Source organism: Amphiura filiformis, chromosome 9 (assembly GCF_039555335.1).
Source record: "Amphiura filiformis chromosome 9, Afil_fr2py, whole genome shotgun sequence".
Lineage (NCBI taxonomy): Eukaryota > Metazoa > Echinodermata > Ophiuroidea > Amphilepidida > Amphiuridae > Amphiura > Amphiura filiformis.
In genome coordinates this window covers 1,905,819-1,913,530 of record NC_092636.1, presented here as the reverse complement: position 1 = coordinate 1,913,530, position 7,712 = coordinate 1,905,819, and the positions used below count along the sequence as shown (strand labels likewise).

At 37.3% G+C, this 7,712-nt stretch overlaps 1 long non-coding RNA gene across 1 annotated transcript; it reads right to left on the bottom strand.

The window, feature by feature from the left end:
- Nucleotides 1-200: 200 nt before the first annotated feature.
- LOC140160256 (uncharacterized) lies at nt 201-3,198 on the bottom strand. The gene is made up of 4 exons (XR_011859922.1): nt 3,078-3,198; nt 2,632-2,725; nt 1,888-1,940; nt 201-1,100 (listed from the first exon to the last, which is right to left on the bottom strand). It is a non-coding gene; the product is annotated as an uncharacterized lncRNA (long non-coding RNA).
- Between the last annotated feature and the right edge of the window lie 4,514 nt (nt 3,199-7,712).

Genomic DNA, 7,712 nt, shown 5'->3' with positions numbered 1-7,712 from the left:
TTGATTAAATTTGGAGGTGATAATAAGAAGTTCAGTTTTGTCATCATTTAATTTCAATTTATTTACAGTCATCCATGATTTAATGTCCTTGATACATAATTCAATTTGCGAACGTGAAGAAAGTTCATCTGATGCACTATCTAAATCAAAAGATAAACAAAGCTGTGTATCGTCGGCGTACATGTGAACTTATATAAAATATATCCTCAAAAGCTCCCAAAATGCAAATTCTGGGTAGGCATATTAGAACATATTTTTGGCCGCCTTAAATCAAATCAGTTTTTGAGCATACATTAGATTAGAATGCATTTACTACTAGACAATGAAATTATTAAATACAGTCAAATATATTTTTAATGCCAAATATACAAGCCTGCATAATTATTAGGCTGTAATAGTTTTGGACTGAAGAAATAATCTCAAAGAGACACTTGATATATCTCATAATAACAAAATGCACTTTACAAATTGAACAAAAATTATACATTTGCAGTAATTTTGAACCAAAGTTACATTTGATGCAACACATGAAAAGTCAGAACTTCGCAGGTGAGGTCAATTTTGAGTTCAGTATTTCTGCTTTGAAAGCATTTTGCAAGCTTTAAAATGACACCTCTTTTGCTAAAATTGATCAAGGCATTCATCTAAAGTGAAAAGGCATTCCAAATTCTTACTATTTTCCTTATTTTTTTATGTCTTTTGCCACAAAGTCCTCCCTTTTCATGTATCACATACAAATAAAATACAATCAGTTTTCAAATTACAGTGGCAGCAAAAGTACTGGATGACCAGCATCCATGCCCCAAGCAGCAGCCGCTATTTATATATCTCATCAGCATTGTTCACAGAATTGCATGTAAAGTTATTTAATCATGCAAGTTACTCTAATTGATGAAGGTGACTGGATACTGCTATTTTTTTTCAAATGCTTTCCTGTTCTGTATGTTGATTACGGTACTTCCAGTGTTCCAAGGGGACAATGTTCTTGGATGTTTTTGAAGCAGTCTTTTGTTTGCTTGGAACATTTGATAGGTTTTGCTGTGACGGGTGGGTGCATGGTTGAAGTACAGATGGACCAGGCACAATCAGATACCAAAACACTGAAAAAGAAAGTAAACAAGTGATTAACTATAAGGACATAATATTATACCCAGTAAACAATGTTCATTGTATCTGATCCAGAACATGCACTTACTTGTCGAGTCGTCGTATGGGCAGGAAAACCCTCATGTGTCATTGGCCCCTGAACATGCTTAAAGTAAAACCTCCTATGTAACTGGTTGGCAGTTTTGTTTTAAACATGTTGAGGGGCCACTGGTTGGCAGTTTTGTTTTAAACATGTTCAGGGGCCACAAACACATAGGTTTTTTCCTGCCCAACGACGTTGTGTACGTTTCAGCAAACACCATTACCTTTGTCAACACTTGATGAACACTTGTTCAATCATAATATTATATTAAGACATATTTTGTGTGCAAAATTCCAGTCATGTGGTCACTTTGGATGAGAGAACCCACTAGTTATTTAGGGAATGAACCAACAGTTCTTTAAACGAAAGACGTTTAGTTAGGGACCCTAGGGTGTCAAAATTCTGATTACTTTGCCTTTGATAAAGATCCTGCAAGGATCGAAAGCTCGGGCCATTAACCAAATTTGTACAAAAACTAGTTAAAATATCAGTCAAAGTTGATCTTCCTGTTTTGAATTGTCAACATTTCACGCTTGGTGTTAAATTTTGTGGGTTGGTCTCCAAACAAAAGGAATTTTGTTTATAGGACATCATCATTGAACTTTCGGTTTGTTCCCTTATGTGGATCCAAATTATTTCTACTATGGCAATTTTTTTTGATTAATACTGTACTGGAAATCTTGTAAAATGATACTTACCTCTGCAAGTATCAACATGGAGGCAAATCCAACTTCCTCAGATCATGAAAATACTATAACAAAGAAAATACAGACAATTAATTTACTGGTCACAAAGTTGCTGTTTCTTATCAGACTTTAGTGTGATTTAAGGGGACATTAGCAGATTTATCAGTATTTGAAACAATTTGGTCAAATTCACAGCAATTTCCTCATATTTTTCAAAAGTATGTAGTGATGTAGAGGATGTAGTGATCGGTAAAAATTTAGCAAGATTTGCAGTTATTGAATTTAACACCATAAGCACCATTTTATCAATCACAATTTGATGCAATTTCAAAATATTTACCGCAATTCAGCGATTTAGCCACCATTCAGCGTAATTGTATGCAAGTTAAAGCTATTTTTCACTAAACTGCAACTAACAGTATTTGTTTTAAATTTGTTTGATTATGATGACTGATTTACCATTTCCCCTTGTGACATAGAGCTACAATTTTGGTTGTTTTAAGGTCCACATATTGGTTAACTTCTTAAAATGTGCCCAAAAAGGATATAATTTGGAAGCCTCAAACATCACATAGGATTTGATTTTTTAATTAAAATATTTCCATAGTTAACATTCCCAGTTGTATGAGCAGATTTGGTTTTTTTAAACAAGGTCCAAATTGAAGTTGAGCAATAATTAATCTTAGCTACAGGCAGAATTGTCCCAAAGTGGATCACTGTAAAATAAACATCCCATTTTCTGTTAACTGTACTTACATGGTTCAGGGACCCAAACTTCATTCATTGAAATAGGAAGACATCTAAAAATCGTTAACATCTAAACCATCTCATCAAATGCAGGCATCAATATCTGCAAAATGCAACAATTAAATTTAAAAATATGAATACATTGATGTTCTAATCATGTCATCTCACCAAGCACACAAAATCCAAAGAATGTGACAACACACAGAACATTTGACCTTGATCACATAACCCTCTGCAAGAACAAAGACATACACAACATGCATACATACAAACAATGCACATCACAATAGGTAGCAGAATCATAGGAAAATATTCTAAGTTTTATGGGTAAAATTATCCAAGAGTGTGATAATAAGGAATCCTTGTTAAGACGTTGGGGTAAATTCTCAGCATGAAATTTGAGGTTTCAGTGCTGTGAAACAGACACTGAACTCCATATCATAGGTGATGCTTACCTGGTAATCATTCTGTAAATTCCGAAGATGCCTATCATGGTAAACATGGTAACATCCCGAGGGCTCATCCTGAAGTATGTGGCCAATCCAACTACTTTTCTTGAATGGTCCTGGTTAGTGGTCTTTGTTACTCATTTAATGACATTGATGATACATAGGCAGTTGGTAAGTAAGCTTCACCAATTTAGCAAATCCATGACCTGACAGAATAAAATCACTTACAAAAAAAAAAAAGGTGTCAGTAAAAAAATGCAATGAAAGCAGGAACAGAATGCTCCAATCACCAAGCATTGGGCCCACTTTCTGAAGACAACAGAAGACAGTCCAGGCAAGCACAAAATGAAAACAACACTCATACTGCCCACCTTGTTTGAACTAAATGCTTCTCATGAGTAGGTTTCTATGTACTGATGCAAAATGCAGGCTGGTATCTCTAACCTAACCCCAAACCCTGGCCCTAATCCTAGTTCTAACCCTCCCCTACCTCTAACCCTAGCCCTAACCCCACTTCTAACACTATCCCCTGGCCCTAACCCTATCTCTAACCCTAGCCTAACCAGATGCCAGACACTTAACTCCCGATCAATATATAGATCTACTCACTTCAGTATTTCTTACAAGCATGATGAACAGCAAGGATGTTATCTACACATTATGCAGGCTGAAAGGCTCAGGAAGTCGACATGGAGTGGGCTTCATACTCAGCAATTCAAGTAAAATGCTCCGGCTATCCTTCACTTCCTCATCCTCCTTCACTTCCTCATCCTCCTTCACTTCCTCATCCTCCTTCACTTCCTCATCATCCTCCATCACTCATCATCCTTCTCCATCACTCATCATCCTTCTCCTCAGGGACAACACAAACACATACAAAAACGTACAGAAAGCAAAATACTGACCATTTATTGCCTCCTCTTCTTTCCTAACTCCAATTCCCGTCTCCACAAAGCCATCTGAAACACAAAAACAAAATAGAATAGAAATGTTAGTATATAAAATAATACAGCTATGCGCACCCTCTCCCCTGCCCCTTCCCTATACCTTGCACTTGAACACAACATGAACAAAACAAGATAGACACAAACACAAAACATACATAAAAACATGACATAAAACATGAAACAAAAAAACAGTGACATAAACAGACATAGACAGACACAGACCGGCACGATCACGGGAGCAACCCCGAGCCGCGGAAGTCAGGAGGAAGGAAGCCAGCTCGAGCTCGGGGAGGCACCACGAGACGAGGTAGCAGGGAGGAGGAAGCCGGCTCAAACTCGGGAAGCCACCCCGAGACGAGTAAGCCGGCTAGATCTTGAGGAGCCACCCTGGGATGGGGAGACACCCCAAGATGGGGAAGGGGCACCAGTCGCCGACAGTACTGTCTTGGTGACATACAATAGCAATTGTACTGTACAATTGGTCGGACAGGAATACATACATGAAAACATTACATGAAACAAAAAACATAAAACAGACAAAGACTACAAAGTGCACAAACAAGACAAGAAAGACAAACATACAGCTAGACAGTACAGACACACACAAAAGAAAAAGAAGACCTGGACAGACAAAGACAAAGGACAGACAAAGACTGGCACGATCTCGGGAGTCACCCCGAGACGTGGAAGTCAGGAGAAAGATCTTGAGGAGCCACCCTGGATGGACTCCCCAAGATGGGTTAGGGGCACCGGTCGCCGACAGTACTGTCTTGGTGATATACAATAGCATTTGTACTGTACAATTAGTTGCAATTTCACAGTACAATCGGTCGGACAGGAATTTATTTCTGCAAGAGCGGTCAGAGACATACAAGACACATAGAATCAGGAAGGAAGGAGTTAGGAAGGAGGAAAGACATGACAATGAAACGGAACAAACATGAGTACATAATTAACAGCTTATTCAAGAATTTCAATTTCTAGATTTTGACTGCAAAACAGCAAATCAATTACTTACCAAACTCTAGTAAAATTTGCTTAAATTTAAAAGCCACTTTCTGTGCCATTCATGTTTTTACATACTTGGAACCCTTCACCATTGTCCCCAAGTGGTCACCACCTGTCATATAGTACCATTCACCATTGTCATCCATTCCATAACTGATATATTCATCTGCATGCATTGATCTTCTGAAATGTTAAGTGTCAAATCATTCGTATTGAAATGTTAATGTTTCATTTTGAACAAATACTATAAGATCAATCTAAGTCTAAATAACTTTGTCCAAACCGAGCACCTTACAATTTTGCAATTCTAAAATACCACATCCTCATAGTCATTATAAAAGTTAAATATAATATATGATTGTCAGTGATAAAACCTGTCCTGTTTCCTTCCCTTTATTAATGACTGCTTTGACATATCTCTGACACCAGTGGTGTAACCAGTGGGGGCCGAGGGAAAGCTGCTGCCCCCTCCCCCGGGTACAAAACTGGGAAGAGTAAAAAATTGGGAAAAGACATTTGTTAAATCTTACACCCCCCCTGAAGGTCAGGTCTGGTTACACCACTGTCTGACAAACATTTACCAACTTTCTAAGGAACTGAATATAAAATTAATCACAAAATAGAATCATTTATATACCTCTTAGTCCAATAAATGAATTGCTATAACAATTGTGCAAATCCTGTTAAATTTGCTGCATTTGGTAGAGATACAATACTTAATAGTCCTATAGCGCCTTTCAACAGCACCCTTATTTGGTGGGAAAAGGTCACTGAACTTTACACAGAGGTCAAGTTCACGGTGGAATGGGGGAAAAGTGAATTTCAGAGGGTGCAAAATCAACAAATTTTGCGCACAATTGCAACATAAGGTGGGAAAATGCGTCCTGATTGGTAAGGATGATGGATTGCAGGAAAATATAAGTTTCTGGGGTTAAATTATACACTGTAAAGTGTGCTGAGGCTTGTGGATCAACGGCTAGACATTGTGCCTGTGCGTAGCGAACTATCAATCGCTGTGCTTCTTCTTTTTTTTTTAAAGAAAGTGGTAAGAAAGAGTCCTTTTTATGAAGTTGGGGCAAATTAATGAAATTTGGGGTTTTGTCAGTGCTGCAAATACTTACCTGGTAATGGTGTCCTCTCTCATTAAATCCAGTTGACCTCCGTTACAGTGGCCTAGTGGGTTGGGTAGAATGCATAGATGTTAAGTGGTTCGTCATTACGGCTCTTCCTGATCTAAGTATGTATCCAATCCAACAACTTTTCTTGAATAGTCCTGGTTAGTGGTCTTTGCTTTACAGCTCGTCACCGTTTGTTACTCGATTAACATAGGCAGTTGGTAAGTAAGCTTCACTGATTTAGCAAAACCATGACCTGACACAATAAAATCACTTAAGAAAAAAAAAAAGTGTCGGTAAAAATGCAATGAAAACAGAACAGAATGCTCCAATCACCAAGCATTCTGTGCCATTTTTATGTTTTTACATACTATTGTCCCCAAGTGGTCACCTCCTGTCATATAGTACCATTCACATCCATTCCATAACTGATATATTAAATTGCATGCATTGATCTTCTGAAATGTTTTAAGTTTAAAGTGTCAAATCATCAAATGATTCATTTTGAACAACAAATATTATCAATCCAAGTTCTGCAAGAACTTGGTACCATGCATGTGAGTACATGTACTGTATCTTATTTGATTTTTAAAGACTGGTTTTCAGATAACATGATTCTTTGAGTATGCTTTTGTATTTTGTTTCAGTTTAAAATGTAGTAACATTTTGTAATTAATGCTGCGTTTGTAATTCTTTGTGATTTTTAATGATTTTTTTTGTGATTTTTCTTAATTGTTCTTTTGTATATAAAAACAAAACAAAATAAAAGCACTGGCACAAGTATGTGCTCAGTGGAAAGAGAGAAAAAAAAAGAACCCCCAAGTCGTAATAACTGTTCTTTATCCAAACTGAGCACCTTACATTTGTGCAATTAATACCACCTAATATATCATTGTCAGTGATAAATTTCCCCCAAAAGCTCCCAAACACCTGTCCTGTTTCCTTCCCTATATTAATGCAGTGACAATAACACTTTGCTTTGACACATCTGACACAAACTTTTACCAATTTGCTAAGAAACTTAATATCAAATTGATCACAAAATAGAATCATTTATAAACCTCTGGTCGTTACAATGCTTACCTGGTAACCATTCGTTAAAATTTGGAAGATAGGCCTATCATGGTAACCATGCTTGCTTCACCAATAATCTGCATAAATTGTGATAGTGGTGTCCTCTCATTGGCCCAATGGGTTGGGTTGAATGCATAGATGTTAAGTGGTTCGTCCTGAGGGCTCATCCTGAAGTATGTATCCAATCCAACTACTTTTCTTGAATGGTCCTGGTTTAATAGTGGTCTTTGGTGTACAGCTCATCACTGTTTGTTACTCATTCATTGACATTGATGATACATAGGCAGTTGGTAAGTAAGTTTCACTGATTTAGCAAATCCATGACCTGACAGAATAAAATCACTTAAGAAAAAAAAAGTGTCAGTAAAAATGCAATGAAAACAGGAACAGAATGCTCCAATTACCAAGCATTGGGCCCACTTTCTGAAGACAAACTAAAGACAATCCAGGCAAGCACAACATAATAGACAACACCCATACTGCTCACCGTGTTTGCA